This window comes from Camelus bactrianus, chromosome 12, assembly GCF_048773025.1.
Source record: "Camelus bactrianus isolate YW-2024 breed Bactrian camel chromosome 12, ASM4877302v1, whole genome shotgun sequence".
Lineage (NCBI taxonomy): Eukaryota > Metazoa > Chordata > Mammalia > Artiodactyla > Camelidae > Camelus > Camelus bactrianus.
In genome coordinates this window covers 43,724,451-43,750,018 of record NC_133550.1, presented here as the reverse complement: position 1 = coordinate 43,750,018, position 25,568 = coordinate 43,724,451, and the positions used below count along the sequence as shown (strand labels likewise).

At 38.6% G+C, this 25,568-nt stretch overlaps 1 long non-coding RNA gene across 6 annotated transcripts in view; it reads right to left on the bottom strand.

Moving 5' to 3' along the window:
- Positions 1–24,252, bottom strand: part of LOC123616144 (uncharacterized) — a 75,900-nt gene extending 51,648 nt beyond the window's left edge. For all 6 annotated transcript variants that reach the window (XR_012510786.1, XR_012510788.1, XR_012510787.1 and 3 more), the window contains exons 1-2: positions 24,083–24,252; positions 11,833–11,978 (exon numbers count right to left, since the gene is read on the bottom strand). This is a non-coding gene — a long non-coding RNA (uncharacterized LOC123616144). The remainder of the gene's footprint in view (positions 1–11,832; positions 11,979–24,082) is intronic.
- Positions 24,253–25,568: the final 1,316 nt, after the last annotated feature.

Genomic DNA, 25,568 nt, shown 5'->3' with positions numbered 1-25,568 from the left:
GAAAAGGAAAAGATAAAGAGAGGAGGAAAAACATAAAGGAGAAAGAAGAGAGAACATAGGAGGTCATGTGCAAATCAGGTCTCGTCCTTCCACCTTAGTGGCCTTCAGATCACAGGCTGGCAAACCTGACCCAAAATATAGGGACTCCACCATGAGCGCAAACAGGCTGATAGTCTTGACTTGCATTTAACATAGTGTTATTGGGCATACAGCGAGAGTGTCTGGGCATTAATGTGCATTTTCTTATGCACGGAGAAGAGGCAATTTGGAAAAATCTAGTTAATGTATTTATTTCCATGCCTATCATAATGAGATTTTTCTGACCCAAAGCTCAGGGCACATAGTCTGATATCCCTCCTGATGTAGAACAGACATTGAATACTTGAACTATTGCAGATTTAAAATACATGTTTTAAATCCATTTTACTGAAACTCCAGACAATAAAAGAAATGAAAGATAAAAGTCACTCTAATATTGACCCTAACCCTCATCCTAATTCTCCAATTCAGACTCAAGGTTGTTTATAGAACTTATCGCCAACCCTCATATATGAACCGTAATTAAATTCCACAAATGTAAAACTATAAATATACATTCTATTATTTCTAAGTTATATTATTAAAAAGTCGTCTCTCGTGAAATTTACATATGCTGGTTTGATAACTTAAAAGTAATTTTTCTCTGAATTTTAATTTTAAAGAAATATTGGAAGAGATGTTTTCATTAAATCATTCTTTCATGCTGAATACCAACTGTATAAATGGAAAGCTGGAGTAGGGAAGATGGCCCCCCCCTTTTTTTTTTTATGTCATTTATTTCTCTTGTAAGAATGTCTTCCTAATATGAATCTTCAGTCTGTTACGTGTGGTAAAAATATTTTCTTCCAATCTACTAGCTACTTTCTACTTTTTATTGATTATGGTACATAGTTTATAAGTTATGATTAATGGAATTTATCAGTATTTTCCTTTGTGATCTTTGCTTTCGTGAATATCTTTCCTACACTAAAGAATTTTCTTTTGTTAATAGTTTTAGTATTTATGTCTTTCATCCAACTGAGATAGAAGTCTGATTTTTTCCAAATGGAGGGCCAATTTATTGAATAACCCATCCTTTCAACTCTAATCTAAACACCAGAGCCATAAAATACCAAATTTGTATATAACATACTTATATTTCTAACCTCTATTTTGTTTCATTGACCTACTTGGCTATTCCTGCATCAACAATGTATTGTTTCAATGAATACAACTTTATTTTCTTTTCTATTGGGAGCTGTTGGCAGGTCCTTGCTCTGTATTTCCTTTCTAAAATTGCCTTGGCTATTCTTGGACATTTTCCCTCATAAAATTTGTAGATTCATCCTGTTGAATTCCATTTTTTAATCTTTTTTATATTTTGACTAGGTTTACATTGAATATGTAGATTATATGGAGGAGAATTGACATTGAAAAACATTGAGTATTTCTCCATCCTTCAATGGTCAAACCTATTTATTTGGTGGTTTTTTGTTTGTTTGTTTGTTTGTTTTTGTATCTTTCACAAAAGGTTTGCAATTCTCTCCGCAAAAGTCTTATGGAGACTTTTTAACATTATTTCAATTTTTGAATGAGATCTTTCTTTTTGTATTATATTTTCTAATGAGATATTACTGGTATATAGGTAAGTTTTTTTTTAACATAGTATTTTCTAGTAAATGCCTTAATGTACTTTTTATGTTTTCTTGATGTTGCCAATACTGGTGAGAAAGGTGAAGGAAATATGCCAATTAATACTATTCTACAAAATTAACTACCTGTAGAGAACTCATGAAAACATACTAAAATATGTGTTACATCATGAATTCAGTATAAAAATGAGTCACTATTAAACTCTGGTCAGGAAGTATGGTTCCCAAAACTATGTGCTTACAATGTAGATGTTGTTACCTATAAAATTATCCAGCATCATATTCCATCCCCAACACCCCGCCAGCTCCTCCAGGTTCCTAAAACAAGTGATTACTATCACTGCTTCCCTACTCTTTTCTTAGTCAGAAACACCCCCCCCCCACCATCCCACCACCCAACCCTGATATCTTAGCTCAATGGTGTGAATCACCATACCTACCTCTTGCCTGTCCTTTCTATCCATCACCTCTTCTCTCCTTCTCTCCTGGATCAGCAGTCCCATTAATCCAATAAGAAACTGTCATTTTTTTTAAATGGGCAAAACAGGAAAGTAAGGTTACATTGACCTTTCCCATCCTAACAATGTCTAAATGCTAACTGCATCATGCATGGAATTTTTGAAAGAGGGAGGAGGGAGAGCCAGAGATAAAAAGATCCTTTCCTCCAGATTTCCTCTGGTTTTGTCTTCAGAGTAATAAAAACCAACCACAATAACTAGCGTGTACTGAGCACCTACCAAGTGCTGCGTCCTGTACAGGGCGTTTAGATGGCCGTACCACCTGGTACGCACCCGATCTTGTCTATACAAAGTATTTAGTACACATCATATCTAAGTCCCCTGACAAGCCTGTAAGGTAGAGACTATTATTATGCCCACTGTGGAGAAAAGGAAACACCAGTTCCTTGTAGGATAAATAACTTTCCAAATTGCGTAAATAGTAAGTTTGGCTAGGAATTAACCCCAGCAATATGACTCCAACCCTTATGCTAACCCACTAACAGTAGGAAGAAAGTATGGGGCACAATAATAGCAGAGGTTATTCTATCTGACGTATATATCTCTGCATTTGTGACACTAAAGCTTAAGAGGTTTTACAGTATTTCACTGCTCAGCACAGTCATCACTGTTTTACCCATGAAGTATGCCCATATTTCAGGCTAACCACAGGACAGAAAATAGAGTCTCTTGGCTACATTGAAGCACAGATTTGGGGTTACGGTCCCCCAAAATGCTCCTGGCCCCATGACTGCAGAGAAAGAAGAGGACAAATGGGATTATATTTTACCACATCCATCTTTTGCAGGATTCTATGAACTTCAGGCTGTGTGATCGTGGGCGTGTCTCTTAATTTCTTTATATTTCAATTACTTCAAAGGTAAAATAATGATAATAATAGGACTGGTAGGGTTGCTGAAAGAATTAAATGAGCACATATTTGGTGCTCAGAAGAGTGGCTGGCACATCTTGAAGCGTCATATAAGGGTTCCCATCATCCTTAGATCTTTCTTAATTCAGGGTAATAATCTCAAATCAATTTTTATTCCAACATCTCAAACCAATTTCCAATTGGGGAAGTGGTATGAAAATCCAAATATTTGGGTTTTTCAAAAGATTTTAAAAGGTTTTGGCCTTTTTATTTTCAGACTGTGAAATAAAATTCATATTTTATGACAAGACAAGGGAAAATTTAAACATAAAAAATTCTTCTCTGCCCTTTGACCTCCTCTCTCCCCACACTGTGCATAGTGTATCTACATTACACATGGACCAAACCTCCCCCATCAGCAGGAATACCTGCTCAACCATAAAGAGCAACATTCTCCCAGCATCAACAAGACAACTCCTTAAAAGATAACTTTCCTTCTTGAGTTTGTAAGGGGTCACATGACCCACTGGGATGATGCTTAGGTGTGGATTATGGAAACTGTCAATTAGATGTTATTTGATGTATGGCCCCCATCTCAGAAAACTTTTAAAACTGTGCCCTGATTTCTAACTGGTGAAACAGGTCTCAGAGCTTTCTGAGGGGCTCTTCCCAGGTTATAATCCTCAAATAGACTCAAATAAAATTTTCAATTTATTTATTAGTTCAACTGATTAATTTTTCGTTGACAAGATCTATACGCTTTTCAAAGACAGCGTGATGTATATGTTTCTGATTCACTGAAAAGGGTATTAGTTTGGCTTCTTCTCCCCTTCCCCTCTCTGAAAGCCACTTACTAGTCATCTACTATGAACCGTTTTGGAAAATGAACACCTTTTAAGGGTTTTTCCTTTGAAGTAGAACATGATGTTTTGGTGAAGTACAAATCTTCAACAGTATACACATGCTTCTGAGGCTGGCCTCCTGTGTGCCTTTGTTACCATTCTAAATCTCCCTGTAATTGACTCATGAGCACTAGGCTAACTCCTGCCTCATTTCAGCCAGTGAACCTTTGCTGGTTCTCACCTGTGCAGTCTAGACTAACTCGGCTGTGACAGACTCTGCCAAACTATTGTTGAAGAAAGCCTCAGAAGTAGGAACAGGAAGCCTATTCAGGGATCGAGTTACCCTGATACGGATCTGTCCTTCTGTGTTGCCCTCCTGATCCTTCACCCACTTTTTATATTCCCATTCCCTGTGGCCTTATCTTGACTCTGACTCTTTGACTTTGGGTCCTCTTGAACTGAGCCTCTCTCATGGTAGTAGATTTCTAATTCTCCAGCACCCAGCCTGTTCTATGACCAACCCCAGCCTGCCCCACTGCCTACCACCTGAGCTTGCCTTTGGATTTGGACAATTAACCTTGGCTCCAAGCACTCAGGGGTGACTTCAGCCATCCTGCCCCAGGGCTGATATAGCCCTACCTTTGTTCCCTTTATGTCCCTGTTAAATGGCTTGGCATCCTAGTTGAGGAAGCTTGCTGAATAAGGAGACTCAGAAAGATTTTTTTTACTCTACCAGGATGTGGGTGATGTATTCTGGCATTGCAAAGCCAAAGACAACATTCAGAGAACCTTGTTTATTCTTTTTCTGCATAATCTTGGTATGTCTGAGTTTCTAAAACCCAAGTATACAACTTTTTAGTATTACTTTCAGGAAAGGACCTCAGGGGTTCTGTGCCCGTTAGTGTATGATTTCATCTAGTTTTAGAACCATATATGTAATGAACAGACTAAAAACCATACATAATTGGTTGTATGGTTTTTAGACTGGGGTTGTTATCATTCTTGTATCATCAGCTGTGTGACTTTGGCCAGTCCTTTAATTCTAAACTTCAACTTCCATTTATGTAAATCTGGGACCAAAAACTCCACTAAACTTTATGATTTGAGATTATAAAATGTGTCTTATTTTTACGAGACTCTTCTACAATTAACCCAGGAAATGTTCTCCAAAATATTGATTTCACAAGGCTGATAGAAGATTCAAATAAATTAAGATATGCATAATCACTTTGAAAATTGCAAAGCACAAAATAAGTGTTTTTGTGATTGTGAATGAGTTGTATGCCAAAAGTTGTTACAGAATCCCTTTGCTCCCCCTCCTTTGTGACTTTATCAGGCTTGTCCTGCCCCCATTACAGTATGTCCTTATCTCAACTTCCCACTAGACTGTAAACTCCTTGTAGAACACTGTGGTCTAGGCCTGGGTCATTATCTGTACTAGTAAAATATAAACCACTTAGTATAATCCAGGCTACATCATAAGTGCTTTACATATATTAGCTCATTTAATTCTCACAAAATTGTATGAGATATAAATTACTATTGTATCCATTTTATAATGTGGAAACTGAAGTATAGAGAGTTTAAGTGACCTTCCCAAGCACACAGGGTCTGTGAGTGGCAGAGTTGGGATTTGAACCCAGATAAACTAATCTCAGGATCCATGCTGTTAACTGCTACATTATATTGCCCTGGTTGGGTGGATAGATGGGTGGGTATATAGGTAGGTTTTTACATTTACTATTGTTCTTTATTATCTTGAGACACAGACAAGACTATAATATAAAAAGCATGAAGATTGTAATTAAATATTCATGAGGTATCAGAGTGGAATTCTCTAATATACAAATGTTTCCAGTGAGAATCAAACCTGAATGATTATCTAACCAATGCTTTTTTTCCATTGTAATCAACAGAAAAATGTTGAATTTTCTATATCTAAACAGCAATTATTGGCTACATTTTAAAGTACTTTTTTCCTGTTTTTAAATCTAGTGTTAAATTCACTATAGAAAATGTGTTTTAAAGATACACAAACATTTATGTGATATGTATAAATAATGACAGGAAAGGGGAATATGAAAGGATTATATTTCCCTCTCCCCAATTTATCTGAGGACTAATGGTGCCCAAGGTCTGGGTCCTTCAAGGCTGAGTTTTTAAATTCTACCCTAAATAAGCTACCCAAGGGACTCTAGTGAGCTTGGAAACTACAACTTTAAAGGAAAAATGGCTTCTGCCAACAAAGACACATCCATCCTCCACCCTGTCTACTTACACAACCCCCCCTTCACCCCTTCTCCTCATTCATACAGTAACTATCCTCTGGATACATTATCATTTTTGTCTAGCTGGTTTGCTGTTGTGTATTTCTCCCCTTCCTTATCTCGTTTACTCCTATGTTTCAGTATCCTCGAAAAAACATCAACTCTCATACTTTTTGTCCAGTTCAGATCTGTGTACTGAACCGCTTGCTCATCAGACATTTTTGTGTGGATGTTTTACAGGCATCTCAAAGTCAGTATATCCAAGCCAGAACAAATGAGCCTCCCCTGCAAATGTGTTCCTTCTAAGAGTAAATGGCACCAGCAGAACCAGAAAACTGGAAATCATATTGATCAGCCTCATCTTCACAGCTTATGCTTGCTTGATCCACAAAGCCTAAGTCCATCTATTAAGTATCTCAAAGCTCCATTCCCGTTCCCTCCCACCTCTGTAATCAAGCATTATATCTCATCTAGACAACCATGGAAGCCTAACAGATATCCCTCTTCCATTCCTGCATTTCCCCAATTTATTCTAACCCAGCAGATTCAAGAGGAAAATCTGACTATATTATTTCCCAGCTTACATCCTTTCAAAGTCTACCAAGTGCTTTTGGGAGAAAGGAAAATAACCCTTACTGTGGTCCCAAAGACCTGGTGGTTCTGCTCCCACCGACTTCTGCAGCTTCATCTCATGACCCTCTCCCCCTGGCTTTCTAACATATGGGCCTTTCATGAATTCCTTGAAATGTACCGAGTTCTTTCTGGCACCTTGTAGGCCTTTGAACATGCGATTCCCTCTGTCTGGAACTCTCCCTTCTCCGTTTACTAATTAGTCAATCCCACATTCATCTTTTGGACCTGAACTTAAATGTCACTCCAGTGGAGAACTCATGCTTGCCCACCCACTCCTGCAGACCAGATCAGGTCCCCCCACTATACACTTTCCTGATACAGTGTCCTTTTTCTCCACTGCACATGTTGCACAATGTATTTTCCTTTGTTGTCCTCATTATGGTTTATTATTTTTACAATTATTTGTTTTCATCTATCTCTTCTGATAGACTGTAAGTTCCATGAAGTCAAAGACCAATCTTGTTCACGGTTCTGTTTATAGTGAGTAGCACACATCCTTGAATGAATGTGTGAATGGACTAATGCTATTCTGATAGTTTGGAGGAGAATAATAATAGATAGATGAAGCACCCTTTTTATTTTATCCTCGTAACAGCTGTGTGAGAAGATATTATTATCACGTTTTCATAGGTGAGGAAGCCAAAATTCATACACATAAGGTAACTTGTCCAGGCTGTTCAGGGCAATTCTACCAAGAAGAGAGACCAGAGGGTTTACTACATATTTTAAAGAATATGTAATTGCTTACTAATAAATTTCTCCAGCTTCTTTGTCATTTGTAAAGGCTAAGTGGTATTAGTATCTCTTTGGCATTTCTACGTTGTTTGTTAGGATGAGCAAAACCAGTTACCACCACCTCCCATTTAGGGCAAAACCTACTAAAACCTTTAGGGAAAGTCCTGATCAAAGAAGAAACATTTCACATTCATTGAAGTGGAAAATACACAGGGAATGGAGCTGAATGGGTTAAGGCAAATTAGGTAGAAAAAAAGTTGGTGTGATAAAAGCAGAAACAAAGAAAATGGATGAGATAAAGGAAGAAAGAGAAGGAGAGTTAAGTACAAGGACACAGGGAAACAAAGAAAGAAAAACAGCTTTCTCAAGTCCTTGGGAGAGACCAGAGGAGCACATAGCGAGGAAGATACTGTCTGAGCTTCTAACAAAAATAGTGGTGTTTCTGAATACCCACGTGTTTAGTAGTAAATAGACAGAACATCTGATGACTACCTGGATTGTGCATGCCAAGATTCTAGAGTATTTTTGATGACTCAAGATTAAAGGAACTTTTATATTTATTCCTAATGTATTTGAATACAGGTGCAAGTGAGAGGAAGTTAGAGGAATAGGATTTCCTCCTCTATCCTAGCCCAAATTAGACGTCGTGTCCCCGTCTCCTATGCACTGTTCCCCCTCTGGCACCAACTCTGACGTTTGCCCTGACCCCTGTTGAATTAAACAAGGAGGTCATCAGGCTGAGGTGACTCTACTGCCATAGTAGCTTATGTAAGCAAACCAAAATCCAAGCCTGCAAGTGCCTCAAGGTTACGAAATCAAAATGCTAAGGACAAGCAGTCACAAACAGCCAACCAGGCTTTACGCTATAGCCAATTGAATAATTTCCTTTCTTGCTTCTGGTGCTGCCGGACTGGAATCAGTTTTTGCTCACATAAACTTAACATTTTTAATATACCTCAGTTCATCTTTTAACATCTCCTGGGTTATTCCACGGACCAGCATTGATGGGAAAATCATTTTACTCTTCTGAGTCTGTTTCCTTATCTTAAAAGTAGAGGGAATCATTCCTGGCTGGTTTTTCTCAGTGTCTTTTGGCTCATAAAATTCAGTAGCAGAAAGGACTTGAAGGGATAATGTCCAGAATAAACTCAAACACGGTGTATGAATCTCTACTGCATTGTCTCACCCACCCACCAAATGTTCTTTATTCTTTCACCCTTCCCTTAGACTCCAGCACTTTAAATTTTAGACTTTTAGTATCACTTAATCTATAAAATAGTTTTTCTGGAATTATGTTCATATACATGGAAAAATGTTGTAGTCTTTAAAAACTAAGGTGATACAGATTCTGTTTTATGCATTATATACAAAGACACATAAAGTGAGGCTAAGTGAAAAAAACATCAGTTTTAGAAAATATTTTTAAATAAAATCTAGATTTTAAATGTTGTTTTGGAGGCCAAAGAGGGGAAAAAAGTAAATCTTGAAGGTTTATCTTCGAGGATGTCATTCCTCTATACCAGTGGTTCCCAAGGTGTGATCCTGGACCAGAAGCAGCAGTATCACCTGGTTATTTGTTAGAAATTCAATATCTCTGGTGCCATCCAAGATGTACTGAATTAGAGACTCTGAGGTTAGAAATGAGCAATCTGTTTTCTAATAAGCCTTGCTTTGAAGTTTGAGAATAATTCCTTTATGCTGCAAAGTGGGAAGCTTGGAGGGGAATCCAGGAGAGTAGACAGGGAACAGAACAAGTGTGTGTGGTGTGTTTTTATGATTAAAAAATGAGGATAATATTAGGTTGAAGGGTGTGAAAAGCCAATCGTCAACCATTTTTGACCTACATAAAATGCACAATATGATTCAATCTAAAAATGTGTAGTTTTAGGAATTATTACGAGGATAAGGTAATTCATGTGAAAAAACCTTGCACAGAGCCTGGATGTGAAAGTTTGATAGACATTAGTTTCTCTTCCTTTTTCCTAATGCTCTTAAACAGACTCATCAGGGGCTCTATTCTCAGAGTAGTACTCTAAAGTAACTGTCAGCTATGCTTTCCACTGCCCAGCGAAGATCACTGGCAGGCGACTCACCCCCAATTCCCCAGAAGGAACTGTGTTATTAGGAGAAGAGTGTGCCGCCAGCTCACGCTCCTTCTAAGAAAATACGTAGTTCCCACTCTCTAGTAACTAAAACAGTCAGAGTAAGACAACGTCTAGATGTTGGGCCAAAACAGCAGCCAAATTTATTCCCATCTCTTGCTTCTTTCAGGTATATGTGTACATCTAACCCTTCCAAAATGTTCTTTCCTTCCAGCTACTTTTTTGCGGTTACATTCTTGTAAAAAACTGGCTTCCAGGAAGAGAAAGAGATGAGCACAGGGTCCAACATCAATTCTGAAGCAAGCTATAAATACAAAGGTAAGACTCTGGCAGATTTCTTTGGTCATTTTGGGTTTGTCAGTCAGTGGGGTGCAAGAGGTTGTGTTATTGGAAATGGCCTAGAAAGAAAAAGAGAACACCTCTGATCAATCTCTGTTAACTAGATGAGTAATGTTGAGTCTGGATGATTAAGCTAAATGCACCTTGTAATCTTTGATAGCTTCAAAGGAGAAAGGTGGAGATGAAGTTGGAGGAGGAGGAAGAAAAAAGGAGAGTAAAGGGAAAGGGAACAGAATGCTTTTCTTGGGTGTCTATGCCCTTTCCCCAAATTAAAGTCCAATGCTTAAGGAATCAGAATGCTGTCATATCCACCTTTAATTCGTGCTCCCTCCCATGAAGGAGAGATGGACAGTCAACCATCAATACTTATGAATGGCCTCAGAGACAGAGTAAAGGATCTATAGATTTCCATTTAGTAGGTGGTTGACGGGATATACACTTTATCAGTTGCCTCAGTTAGTGAAGACTTGCTATGGACTAAATCTTTGTGTTCTCCCAAAATTCAATCTTCAATGTGATAGCATTTACAGATGAGGCCTCTGGGAAGTAATGAGGTCATGAAGATGGAGCGTAGTGTCCCTAGAGTAAGGGACCAAAGCTCTCCCTCTCTGTGCCGTATGAGGATACAATGGGAAAGTGGCTGCTTATAAACCAGGAAGAGGGTCTCTCCCAGAACCTAATCATACCAGCACCTTGATCTTGGACTTCTGGTCTCTAAAACTGTGAGAAATAAATTATTGTTTAAGCCACCCAGCCCAAACTAAGATAAGACTCTTTAGCCATTCAGATTTAAAAATAATAATGCCCGTCTTTACCAGCTGCCCCCTACTTCAAATTGATGTATTATATCAAAGCACCTGTCCTAGTTGGGAATAATCCAGATGCTCAAGAAACCACATTCTATGTGGAATATTAATACCCTGCATCTTTGTTGGCTCTCACTGACTTATTGGGGGGGAAACAAATCTGTCCTTCTCAGTTCATTTCCCAAGCACACAGTCAGATGGATAATAATCTCCCAGCTCAGACGTGAGTTTACGGTACATCTGCAGAGCTTATAATGATGTATTTTCTTCTTAAGATAATCTCTATCTTGCCTCCTAGTCTAAGTCATTTGACCCCAATCTTACAGATCTACCACCTGATAGATGAAGGCAGGGCCACTTTGCAACCCAGTCGGGGTGTGATATGAGTACTACAACTCATAAGGAGTCTAACAATCTTGAGATAATTGGAACCAAGTAAAGGCAATGTATTATGTATTATTCTTTCTTAATTATTCTTGTACATCCTCTATTGCAGGTAATCTTGTTCTGAATATATATATGTACCTGATCATAGGGGGAAAAAACACCTACTTGTCATTTACTGTGAGCTAGATACCTACATCAGGCTTCTCTGTCACCTAATCATTAAACTTATATTCTACTCTAAATAAGACAAAAATCCTATCAACTATAAAAGCCTCAATGTATTTAATTTTTTTTCCTTTCAACCTGGCCTTTCAAACCTAGTCAAAGAAGATGTTAAAAAAAAAGGATGAAATGTGCTTGACTTATAGTAACATGAAGTCAGCATAATACTTTACACACACACACACACACAGAGTCTTTATTTCTCCTGAGGACTCAGTGGCTTGTTTCCTTTATTTTACCTCACTCTTCACTCTCTTATAGTGGCCCCTACAGAATTGCCAGCCCGAAACACAGCATGAGAGGATCTTCTCAGAGGTTCAAGAGAGCTCCTCTCTGCCAGCTCTCAGCAGCACACACTGTATTCTCCCCGCTTATGTCAGATTTATTAATGCATAAGCGCCCTTAGCCCTCCCTTTGCCCTCCCCCTGTGTTAGTTTGCTAAGGCTACCATGAAAAAGTACCTCGGACTGCGTGGCTCAGACAACAACAATTTATTTCCTCACAGTTTTCAGTTTTGGAGGCTAGAAGTCCAAGATCAAGGTGTCAGCATGGTTGGTTTCTTCTTCTTTCTCCTTTCCTATCTTCATATGGTCTTCTCTGTGTGTATCTGTGTCCAGAAAGACAGATACTGTATATCACCTATATGTGAAATCTAAAAAAAACCATACTCATAAAAATAGAGCATACTGGTGGCTGCCAGATGTTGGAGGGTGGGGAAATGGTTGCTCAAATGGTACAAACTTCCAGTTACAAGGTAAGTAAACTCTGGGGATCTAATGCATAGCTTGGTAATTATGGTTAACAATGCTGTATTATATACTTGAAAGTTGCTAAGAGACTAAATCTTAAGTATTTTCACCACACCCACAGACACATACACACACAGAGGTAATTATGTGAGGTGATGGACAGGCTAATTAATCTTATTATGCTACTTATTTTGCAGTATACATGTATCGAATCATCATGTTGTATACCTTAAACTTACACAATGTTGTATGTCAATTAAATCTCAACAAGCTGGGGAAAAAAGGCAAGAGACTCAGGCCATGAGGTTAGAAGGTAACCAGAGGCCCGACAGAATAGGGCCTTTTGAAAGTCTGTGTTTTAGTCCAGGTTAGAGCAGGAACCAATGGAGAGCTCTGAGCAGAGAAGTGACAAGATCTAACTTAGGTTTTAAAAGGATCACTCTGTCACCTCTGCTGAGAACAGACTGTAAATGTTGTTTAATGTGGACTGTGAGTATAAGTTATTATGTCTGATTTCATATGGGCTAGATCCTTTATAAGTAAACATGCCTAATACTTCAAAAGAGCTGAAGATGGCCAAGGGATGAGGAAAGGCCAGTATAGATAAACAGTGTTGATTGGTGTATAAGAACGAAAGATGGCCAGGAGTTTGCTGGTGCTGCAAAATAGAGAGATGACAAGATTTTAATGAGTTGTCGTAGATGAAGATCTTCGACCATTTTGAAAGTTTGAGAATGAAATGAATAAAGGTTGACCCTGTGTCAATAAGTTAAATACTTTTTAGGTTAGATTATGATGAATCGCAGCTTCATAAAGTGTTCAATTATCAAATGTAATACTGTCACCCCCAAATTAGTAGTTTAAAATTACAGTAAAATTTTGCTCGTGAAACTGCAATTTGGGCAGGGCTCAGCAAGAACTGCTCTATTTCCACAAAACATTAGCTGGGAAACTTCGAAGGCTAAGAGTTGGAACCATCTGCATTCTTCCTCACGTGTCTGGTGGTTGATGCCGAAAGACTCAGACAGAGGGCTGCATTGGGCTTCTAGGATATTATGATTCATAATAAGAAAAATATACTTGGTCTTCTTCCCATTCCTGACACAGAGCTCCTAAAACCCTTGGAATTTCCTATGAGGAAAGTAATGTAGAGGTCTTTCATTATGTTAATGAAGTGACTTTTGTAAAGCATCTAAGGATGAAGGCCAGTTGCTAGGGGAACCAACTTTGTTTAGAGAGAGAGAATTTTCAGTCCCACCACCAACATCTAGGAGGGGAGAGGGGTTAAAGATTAAGTTCAATCACCAATAGCTAATAAGTTAATCAATTATGCCTGTGTAATGAAGCCTCCATGAAACCCCAAAAGGACAGGGTTTGGAGAACTTCTGGATTGGTGAACCAATCGGTCAGAAGCACAAGTGATAACCTGGACTGGTGATTGACATCTGAAGGGGGAAGGAAAGCAATCTTGGAGGACTGAACCTTTACCCTGTGGACTCTGATGTTATCCCTGGGTAGACAGTGTCAAAACTGAGTTCAATTGTAGCATACCCAGCCGGTATCACAGAATTGCTTGGTGGTGTGGGGGGAAAAAAACTGACGCATCAGAATTGGTGATCAGAATCTTAGCTTCTGTATGTCTATATGGACTCTCCATGGACTCCCCAGCATGACAGTTATAGGGTTACTGAACTTTTTACATATTAGCTTGGGACTCCCAAGGTGAATGTCCTGAGAGATGGAGGGAGGCTGGTAAAAGCTGAATCACCATTTATGACTTAGCATCTGTAGGCTTGCAGCATCACCCCTGCCACTCTCTATTTGTTGGAAAGCTAGTCACTAAAGCCAGTCTATATTCAAGGGGAGGAGGATTCAACTTCAAAGATACATAGGAAAAGTTTCAGATAATTTATGTACATGCTTTAAAACCACTACATAAATGTTTTACTTATGGCTCTTTAGATACACGGAACACACTTACATATGCCTCTGACCCTGATACTGCCAGGCCCTCCCAGCCTGGCCCCTTTCACAGGAGCAGCAGACTGCCAATCCTCTTCGCTGGAGAGGAGGTCTGAACATAGATGAAGCTCTGGGAGTGAGAACAGAGAAAAAGATCCTCCTATTTGTGCCCACAGAGGACAACAAGGGATAATTAAGTTTCAAGAAACTATTTTATTTTCTTGCAATGATGGAGAGGTAGTCTAACGGAGAAGATGAATAGACAGGTTGAGTTGGCAATCAAGCAATAATGAAATTACTGACCCCTGAGCATCTTCACCTAGATATTCAGTCAATGCCTTGAGCTCAGCATGTCCAAGGCAGAACTCAGCTCTATCCTTCCTCAACTCTACCCACTTGTATTCCCTATTTTCATTTCCCTACCCACCACCCTACTTGGCAATCAAGTGGCATCCCCTCCCTCTCTTCCACAACCTATATTTAATTCAGTAAAAATCCACCTCCTAAATATCTCTTGAATCATCTCTTTCTATCTCCACTGCTTCTGCCCTAATTCAATCCTCAGCATCTCTCATTCATAGCAACTAAATGAACTGGCTATTTTGCCTCTCCTTTTATCATTTCACCTTCCACACTGTCAATTATTATCTTTCTAAAACACAGATCTAATAAGGATGTTGTCTTGGGTAAAACCATGTCTCTTCATTACTGTAATGGTTCCTCATTACTTACAGGTTGAGAATTTTAGTTTTCAGCAGGGTATAAGTTTAGGTTTTATATTTCATCTACATGTGCACTCAGCAATCCAATCACTCCTTCGTTCTTACCTTTTTCCAAACACACCATATCCTCTCTTGCCTCTGTACTTTTTGACCATGGTGTTTCCTCCAGCAAAGAACTTTACCTCTTGGGTTCATCAGTGAAAATACTTTTTCTTTCAAATACCAGCTTCAGTGTCATCTCTGTTGAAGAATCTTCACTCTAAGTCAGTGTTAATTACTTTTCTGTGTTCCATAGAATCTTGTACTCATTTTTAAATAGTTCTTACTAAATTATTTTATAGCTAGCAATTTCCACACCACTACACCATGGAATCTGTAAGTTCATTAAGCATACAGAACACTACCTTATGTATCTTTATATCTTACCTGTGTCTGTCACATAAAATATAGTAAATAAGTATATAATAAATTAGTAAATGAATACATTAGAATTAGTATGTTTTAAGTTTGCAGAAACTTTACACTTGCTCAAGAGGTTGAACTACACAGTGATCATTTAAAACAGAAGAGAGAAGCAGCAAACTATTCTTGTTGGGTCATTAGCTGAAACACAAAAGGGCCAGATCTGAATAAGGTAAAAGCATTGTAAAATGCTAGCCCTTTTGAAAAGAAACAAGAGAGAAATAAATGTAGATGATAGATGAATGGATGGATGGATGGATATAGCACTAGATACCTTAAGCTGTAACAAAATTATTCTGCTCAAGAAAAGATGACTTCTCTACCTAAGACTTGCCCAGAAGGGTAAGCCATGGGAAATGTGTAGCAGCCCTCCCAGCCACAAAGTTTCACAGAAAAGAGAAGTGGTCAATAACTTAGAACTCACCAGTACTAGTAACATACTCATCAACACTGTCAAAAAAACAACCAATTCCTTTCATAACAAAGTGTAGGATTTAATAATTCTAGTTAACAATGGAATCAATAAAAATGTACAGAATTTCCCAGAGCTTGTATATTAGATCTACAAATAAACGTCTTATCATTTTTACCATATAAAATGTGACCAGTTTTCATTGTAGCCACCTTTCATGCTACATGCTTATGCAAGGTTAACATCTTTAAAGTAGTACAATGAGAAGAGTATGGATAGAGTTCCTCAGCTCTCTTCCTGTTATCCAAAAGGAGAAGAAACTGGCATTCATAAATACCAAGGTTTAGTAACATGGAGAGAAAGTTTTTTAAAGATCTGAGCAGAGAGTCATGGCCACTCAAACCAGAGGGTCAGAGAACTGCACCTCCATGTGTTTCTCATTGCAACACTGATGGAGGGAACCAACTTGGCATATAAGAGACATTTTGCTTTTATTTTTCTATTTTTTGTCTTCTTTCCCTCCTTTTGCTTTGTATATCTTTCTTTTATTATTTTTTTCTCTTCATCTCTTCCTTTGTTATCTTTTTCTTCCTCCTTTCTCTTTCCTCTTTTTAAAAAAATGTCACCAGCAATTTTCTTTACTCACTGTCAATTTCTCCCTGTAGAAGGGGCACCCCTATCTCCCTGAATGTCACAGATTCAAAATACTATAAATGTGCCAAATAGTAGAGGGGAAAAGCTGACAAGTCCTGATTCCACAAATGGTAAAGAGTGAAACTTTCTCTGGGAAAAGAGGCACTCAAATCTTCCCCAAGTTGTCACCACCCATGATGACCTTCAATCAATGACAACACTATCTTCTTACGTTGGTGGTTAGCTTCTCAAAGATTTTCCAAGTACATTATGAGAAGCAATCTTGGGATTGAATTTCTCCCTCACCTCTCAAAATGATGTATAATTAACAATTATTGCTTTCCATTGACTGAATGAAAATTTTCACGTCTGAAGATGTTCAAGCAAAAGCAGGCAACCACTAATGAAAGATGTTCTAAAGAGGATCTTATTGTGGAAACTGCGATAAAGTACCCCTTAAAGATCTTCCAAGTCTGAGACTAAATCGCCTCATGTAACCAACACCATAGTGGGAGTAAAAAAGGCAAAGCAAAACCCACTTAAACTGAAACGTAAATAAGGTGTTTATTCATTGACTAATAGGGCTACATTCCAGATCTCCAGATGACTTGTCATGTGTTCTTTTTTTACAAAAGAATGATACCTTCATACAATATTTTCCAATTACTTCAGAAAATAGAAAAGAATAATGGCAAAGTAAATGCAAACCAGAAATGCAAACAGAAACCAAAGCTTTCCAGTTCAGTAGCGCCAAAGAATTTTACTGGAGGACCTAGTGATCATTTACCCCAATCAGGAGGAAAACTGTTGGACTGAAACCAATGAGAGAGATTGTGAAATTGATGACATTCCACCCTATCCAAAGATTAACTAAGTTAACGGTGTAACTGAAAGAGTGTGATTTGAAGATATGCCTTGTAAATACTGAAACTTGATGTTTTTCAAAGAGATTAGTATCTAATTGCATAAAGGTAAAACATGCTTCTGATTAACAGGGAAAAAAGCTAATCTGGGAGATGCTCTTGATTAGATTGGCCATTCCATGCAAAATGTCACAGTGGCAATCAGAAAACGCATCCTTGAAATGCACAATGAAGAAAGGTTTTAAGAACAGAATCGTTTACCTACAGAGACTAGGGGACAATTCAGTCTACTCCTTGTGTACAAAGGCTCAGCCAGAGGAAATGATGCAATGTCTTTGAGAGGTTCCAGAAAACTGAGCAAAGGATAAGAAACAGATTACACTGCTGCTTCATCCAAGTTCCATCACCTCAATGGCTACTCATCCTCCTTCCTATTCCCCACAGTCGTGAACAATCTGGAACCAATGGCAGAAGAGGAAACAGAGTCATCACCCTAAAGGTTGCACTAATCAAGTCTAGTCTGGTATTAATTTGAGGTAAATAAGGCATGTAATGGCAGGAAGTGGATATATTTCCATAACATATAAAAATTAGTAACATTTCTTAAAATAGAAATTATTTTATCAGTAAAATTAGAAAGTACTTAATGTGCATCATTAGAGATGGGTGTGAGGACAGACAATGGCCAAGGAAAAGGAAAACTATAAAATGAAAAAGAAAAATACCTGATAATGAAAATATTAATAGTATATTATATTAAAATTTCTAAAGAAATAATTATTTTATTGGTATGATAAATATGAATGATGAATATAAAAGATATTTGATCACATGAAAAGATATAAAAGATTCTGAAAATGTAGGTTCTTTTCTGCATTGGAATGACAGGCAATTTCCAGATTAAAACTGGATAATGTTCCAACAATAATTTGAAAGACACTTATTTAGAGTTTAGAATATATGTTCCCATAGAAACATTGTTGAAAAGTGTGAATTGGGTTCCTAGGTTACCTGTGAATTCTATTTAAGCCAAATATGTAGAAAAATGATATTAACTTATATTTTGAATCAGGAGAAAAATAAAACTTTCACACTGGAACAAGAATTAGTCATAAGCAGATGAAAAACATAAGGAAATAATTTTTTGGTGCTCCTGGGAAAGGGCTTCTGGGAGATGTCAAAGAATTTAGCTGTTGATTGTAGCAGATCATTACTTAGATTCACTTACACTTCTTTCTTCTCTAACTACCCCTTCCCTTTAGTAATCATATCTAGTTTGTGGCTTTAAATATCACCTATAGGCTGAGATTTCACAAAGTTATAACTCCAGCTTAGACCTCTCTGCTTAACTTCAATCACATATACCCAACACCTCCTTGTTTGGCAGGTGTCTCAAATTGAACAATCTCAAACTGGATTTCTGATCCCTCCTGCCCCACCCCACCCCCAAACCTGACTCACCCTCCATCTTTTCCATCTCAGTTAATGGCAATTCTGTTCTTCCATCTCTGGCTTCTTTTTCCTCTCATACCCTAAATCCAATCATGTAGTATATACTATCAGCTCTACCTTTAACATACATCTAGAAACCTACTTCTGTTTCTCATTTTCTTTGATCCAAGACACTATCACCTCTTAGCTACATTGTTGCAACTTCCTCCTAGCTGAACTCCCTGACTTACTCTTGCCCTCAAAAGTCTATCCTCAGCACAGCAGCCAGAAAGATCCTGAGGAATCACAAGTTAATGATTTCAAGATCCTCCAACAACTTCCATCTCACTCAGAGTAAAGCCAAAATGCTTTCCTCGCTCTGTGCTCCATCCCCAACCTCTCCAAGCTTATTTCCTACTCCTTTTCCCCTCTCTCCTGCCACTCCAGCCTTCCTGGACCCTTCACTCCCTCGAGCATTCCAGTGATGACATTCTCTTGGTGTCTGTGACCCTGATGTTTTTTCCCTACCTCTTGAAATGCTCTTCTCTGTATAACTACACAGTCGCCTCTCCACCTCACATCTACTGAGTCTTGGCTGAAATTTCACCTACTTAGGGCTTCAATGACCATCATACCTTTTTAAAAACTTCTAACCTCCCCAGCCACTATTGCATGCCCCACATTTCCTTTCCTTTTCTTTTTAGTCATTATCACCATTTAACATACTATACATTTAACTTATTTGTTTACTGTCTGTTTCCTGCATTCTAGAATATAAGCTCCCTGGGGTCAACAGCTTTTGTCCCCAGTACCTAGAACAATACCAGGCACATAGTGGGCATTCAAATATTTATTGAATAAATTGAATAAATAAATAAATAAAATAATTTCCTTTCACAAGTGCTCTCTTGGCACTGTTCTCATCTACCTTTATCCATCATAGAGATTTCTTTTTATAATTAAAAATGGAGAAAAGAGAAAAAGTCACTAGCATCCTATCTGGTCTCTCCATCTCCATTCTTGCCAGTCTTCAATTAAATTTCCACCCAGCTGCCATGGTGATCTCCCTAAAACTCAAACCTGCTCAAACCACATCTCTGGAACTTTATGACTTTGAAGATAAAATCCATCCTGTTAACCTGGTTTATAAGACCTCTCATCATCTCCCTCTTGCATATCGTTCCAGCTTCATAGTGAGTTATTCATATTTCTGATGAGGAAGAACTTGAGGCAGTAAAGAGATTTTGAATTGGGGATTTCTCCCGTAGATCAGTGGCTGTTGATGCGGGGTCAGGGCAGTTTGGTGACAGCTAATTTGGCCACTGGCCATTCTGACACATGAGGCCATCCCCAGGTCACTATGCACTACTCATGGAGTCTCTATACCTTTTAAGAACATAGTGAAGTTGGCTTATCAGCTCCTTCTTTGTTGAACTAAATGTTATATAAAACCCTAGCACAATAAAATATTTTAAAGTGAAGCTCTTCTACTTAAGATAATGGGAATTTAAGGGGGTAGAAGTCAAGCCCTGACCGTTCAGCTCCCACACACCTGGTATGGCCCCAGAAGCCCCTTTGAGCAACCACTGCTGAGGGGCTCCGAGTCATAAGTGTCAGACAGCCTCACAATACAGTGACACAGAAGAAGAAAGCCTTTCAAAACAGCCACATCTATTGGTAATTTACAAAAATTGTCCAAGGAACTGAAATGCACTTTGCTGTCCTCTCCTCCTCTGCTTAGTGTATGACAAATAGCAATCTCTCCAAATGGCAGGAAACAACAAAACAAGAAATATGCCAGCATCTGCATCGTGCAGGAGATAGAACATTATGCAGGTTTTCGCCTAATGACTAGCTCCTAAGGGAGTAATTAGGATTTGGTGCACTGCTAACTGAAGCTACCTCAGCTTCTCTGCCAGAGGATTCTGAGAAAAGGTTTGTTGTTTCAGTGTCTAAATTGCATTTTAGACCGACTGTTTGAGTAGAGTGCATATAGGGACAAATGACATGAATGTTCAGCAAGTAGTGTTTGTGTTCACATCCTGTCTCTGTGCCTCAGATCTATGACAGGTTTATTTTTCAGAAGCCTAATAAAAATGATATAAAAGTGGAAAGGAGAGTTTTTAACTGCCAGAAGGTACGATTTTCATTTTTAGATATTAAGATGAGAGAGCTTAAAAGGAGGCTGTCAGGGGTATTTTGTCAAGCCACTTGCGAATGGACATGTTGATTTTCAAATTGAGAAGTAAGACCCTATCCAATTCTGAAGGCCCAGTTTGAGCCAGACAAAATCAACTGCAGTATTAGTCCACTCAGAAGAAGGGCTGTTGCCAGTGCAAACCTCATGGTCTCTCCGACTTGCAATGAAACACATACATAAATCAACAAGTAACTCTGTGTTTTTTTTTTAAACACTTCTACAGTGGCTTGCCCTTCCCCAACTTTCTAGCAACATAAGTCAGCTCCCCAGGGGATGGGGGGCCAAAGAGGCCTCTTGGAACAAATAGATTTTCCTGTCTGAAACCTATCATGACTTTGGAAGAACCAAGAAAAAGGAGCCATTGTTTCTAAACTTTATGCAAAAACTATCACACTTAGTTTATTTCAAGACTGAACTAATTGCAATAATGATTTTGAGTAGCCCTTCAATAAATCTGGGACAATTAAGGGATAAATGGCTACCTGTAGCTATACTGCACACCCCACCCCACACATGCACACGTACTCAGCTACAATGTGTGCATGCCACCACACATGTACACATACATCATACACACAACACACACCACATACACCACATACAAACATGTTGCACACACTCATACACATCAAGAGACACCACACACATATGCAAATACCACATACATACCCCACACACAGGCACACACAACACATGCATACACAGGCTACATATAAATACATAACACACACATACATACGAATGCATACAAGTACACATTATACACACCATACTTCCCACACCTATATGCACACAAAATGCACATGAACATACAACACTTGAAAACACATACCACATACCGCAGATATATATACACACTGCATATAATTTACTGCAAATATACACAGATGCACACCCATAACACACAGATACATACCCCCCACACCATTTACAATTGCACACCCCACACCTACACCACATTCCACAAATATACATATACCGCCTACAAATTCACCACACACACATATACACACATACCACATGCAAATTAACCACATACACATTTATATCACATACAAACACACCTCCGTGCACACACATAATGCACAAATCCCACATTCAAATGCATATACTTACACATCACAAGCATATACACACTATGCACAAATGCATATCCCACATAAACACCACATACCCATATGTCCCATGTACAAATACCACACACACGCTGCAGACAAATACATCTTATAAACATATACACATACAGCACATACATACACCGACATGCATGTACATACCACACACATTACCATACACCATAACACATATCACACACAAAACACATATATACACACCCCAAACCACTTACAACAGAGGTTCTGGGGGAAATCCAGGAGAGACAATTCAAAGAGAATTAAGACTATAGGGCACAATGTGGAAGTTGGATTCAGCTTGAATTGACTTAAGAACCATGTTAAACTGTTGCCTACAGATCACTGCTGCTTTACCCCATGTAGGGAAAGAAAGATAGATAAAGTGCGGCCAGAGGTCATGGTGGAACTTCACCTCTTCTCTGCCCAATACAAAATGTTCCACTTCTTCCACAGTCTGGTAAGAGCATTCACTGGAGAAGGGGTCAGGGTGGTGCTAGGATCGCTAGGAAGGCCAGAAGAGGAGCTGGGGTGACAAGGGCCCCATCTCCCAGGACCACAACCCTTATCAGTGAGATTCTGGGATTTGAGCACCTTCCCCAGTTCTGCAGATCATCTGACCTTTAATGCTTTCAGATCACAGAAGAATACTTGTTTTCAGATGAGATTGTGATGATAGGTCCATGTTCATGCATTTGGGAGAGAGGCACTGCTTTTTCAAGAGCCAGGGAAAAAATACCATAAAGGAAACACTATTTACAAATGATTACAATGCATGGACACACACACACATGCAGAGGAGCAGAGAACAGACTCAACCCTGTGGTCATGGAGCCATGCAATGAACGAGACAGCTGAAAGCCAGGAAGGTGAACTCACGTTCGGAACTGATAAGAGGCGTTGTTTAGCTTTCCTTTATTCTTTGTTTTGATCTAAGGCTGCCTCTCCTATCACTTTCTCCCTTGACGCAGTCTCTCATTGTCAGCACGGAGACTAAAGAAAATGCTCATTCCATGTAAGAGCAATACACTCCCCTCCTTTTGTCTTTTTCAGGAAATCAGTAGCTCATGTTTCATTAACCGGAGTGTTTTGCCTTATCTCATTCCTATAAGTGAAGTGGGAACTTCAAGGCCGTAATTTAGAATTATTCTGTCCAACTTATCCTAAATGGATTCTGTTCTCATTGCAACATTTATCTCTAGACCTTTACTAAAGATTAAATTAAGGCTCACCTACAGGCCCACAATTGTCCTCTCTTTGGAGCTGAGGTCTTTAGAAACATAATGAAATGTGACAGGCTTTTGAAGTGGGCTCTATCCTTTTATGGACAAATGGATTCCTTGCCATTTTAGAAGTCAGTCTCTACATTATTTTCTACTTTATTTTACAGAGGACCTGGGAGACTCTGGGTTTCCTAATCAGATGATACTTGCTCATTGTTCCAGAACAATCTTACAGAGATTTGTTCCTTTTTCTGATATTTATTTGAAATTTGAGGCCTAAAAATAAGTCATTAGGTGGAAGCTTCAAAATATTCTTTTATCACATAAGTACCAAAAATGAGGATGAATAAGGTTGCAGGCTAATGTGGCAATTTTTCACAGTGTGCAATTAAACTTCCAGAGAAAACTCATAGTGCTAAGAGCTGGGTGACATTCTTCTAGGATGCACTAGTCCCCTGGTCGAGTTTTTCATGACTGGCATCTGTTCTAATTACTTGGATCCTGTGTTATGCCAATGGTTAAGTAGTTAACCATTGAGTTCAATTTCAGTCCTGTTTTAAAAATAAGACAGGTCTCAAAGAAGTTAAATGAGTTCCTCAGAGTCATCTAGATAGTAAATAGCCGAGGCTAGGTCTTGTCATTGAATTCTACTTCAATACCCTTTTCACCAACTTGTATGGTCATCCAAAGATGTGTAATTATGAACTGTGTTCTAACAAGACGCCACTGTTTCAATGACTGAAAGGGGGCATTACAATTCAATATACTAGCTCGATTATTCTACAGCATCTAACAGTACTCTAAAAATACATAAATTGTTATAGCTTATAAAAAAACACAAGTATCTCTTCTCTGACTGTGGTATGATAGAAACCAAGCTCAGAAGGGTCTATTCAGGAGCAGTAGAAGGAAAATTAAACTTACCAGATTCCTTAGATTTTAGTCTTGATTATCACCAATAATTCTGTGTCTTTCGACAAGTCCTTAATTTTCACACGTAATATTGGGCAAGTCTGAAAAAGAGGTGCTTCTGTTAAGATTCTCAGGTGCATGACTGGGCTACATAGTGACTGAAATCCCTTTCAACACTGAGTTTCTATTATTTCCTGACTGTTTACCAGGAAGTCAGTTTAATACGCTCCCCTTATTGGCCCTTTCAAGGAGTTTCACTTCCAGCACAGATGGCCACAGTGGAGTCCACCCACAAAGCAGCCCTGCTATGCAGAAAACCAACCCACAGTTTCAGGGAAAACACTGTAGCAAAGACTGCTAGCGATCCACCAATTCCATTTGTTTCTTCTTTCTGGTATTAAAATCCCCCACCCAGATTTTCAATGGGTTTAAGATCTTCCAACTAAAGATGACAATTCCTGGCTTCCCTTGCAAGTAAGTGTGGCTCTGTGCCTAAATTCTGACTAATGACATGTGAACCATGAGTGGTGTGTATAACGCTAGGTTTCATTCCTAACTAGAAAGGATGCACTTTCCAATTCCTCTTTTCCCCTTCCCACTGTCTGGGGGAGGATTGTTATAGGCAACATAGACAGAGATCGGGAAGCTGTGTATTAAATATAACAGAGTTAATATACCAGCTCTGCATTGCCTGCTTCTAGACAGGCTCATGAAAGAAAAATGCCTGTGAGTCTCTTTGTTTTAGCAGTTTAAATGGTTCATCCAATGGTACAGCCATCCATGAATGCTACCATGGAATAAAATGAAGACTCCGAGCAGGATGCCCCAGCCTTGGATTCTGTTTGGTAGTGACCTGGCCACAGCATCAACTGTCCTATTTACAGAGAAGTTGTTTTAGTTGTAGACTAAGACATGTCTAGTTCCTAGTTCATAAGAAGACCTGCTGATTACTAAGACTGATGATGTTTTTGTCTAACATATCCTGTAAAATAATGATAGAAATGAATCCTTATCCTTAACATATTATAGTCAATATACTTTCAAAAATTTCAATTTCAATAAATAATTTCACATTACAGAAACCTAGTATAAACTATAAACATAGTATAAAATATAAGCCTAAGGGCCACCAACAACTAAATAATCAGCCTTAGGTTGTAGCAGCCACCAGATTGTCTTTAGAAAAGTGTTTCTTCAAATGAAAGATCTTTGTGAATCCTGAAATCCCAGGAACACAAGGACTAGACATCATTAAGTTTTCTGCCAGTGTGCTAGTAGAATTATTTACAAATTTTTCACTTTTCTTGTCAGTTTGCTACAATCTCTCCTTTAACACATCTCTCCTTTAACACCAGACTAAGTCCTAAATCATTATGGGAGTATGTAAAACCAAGATCTGGTATTTTATCAGCATCTAGCTTGAGAATAAAACTTGGTCATGGTAACTGTGGCGGGTGTTGCAGTGTGATTCACTCAACAACCATCCCGATCTCTTCCA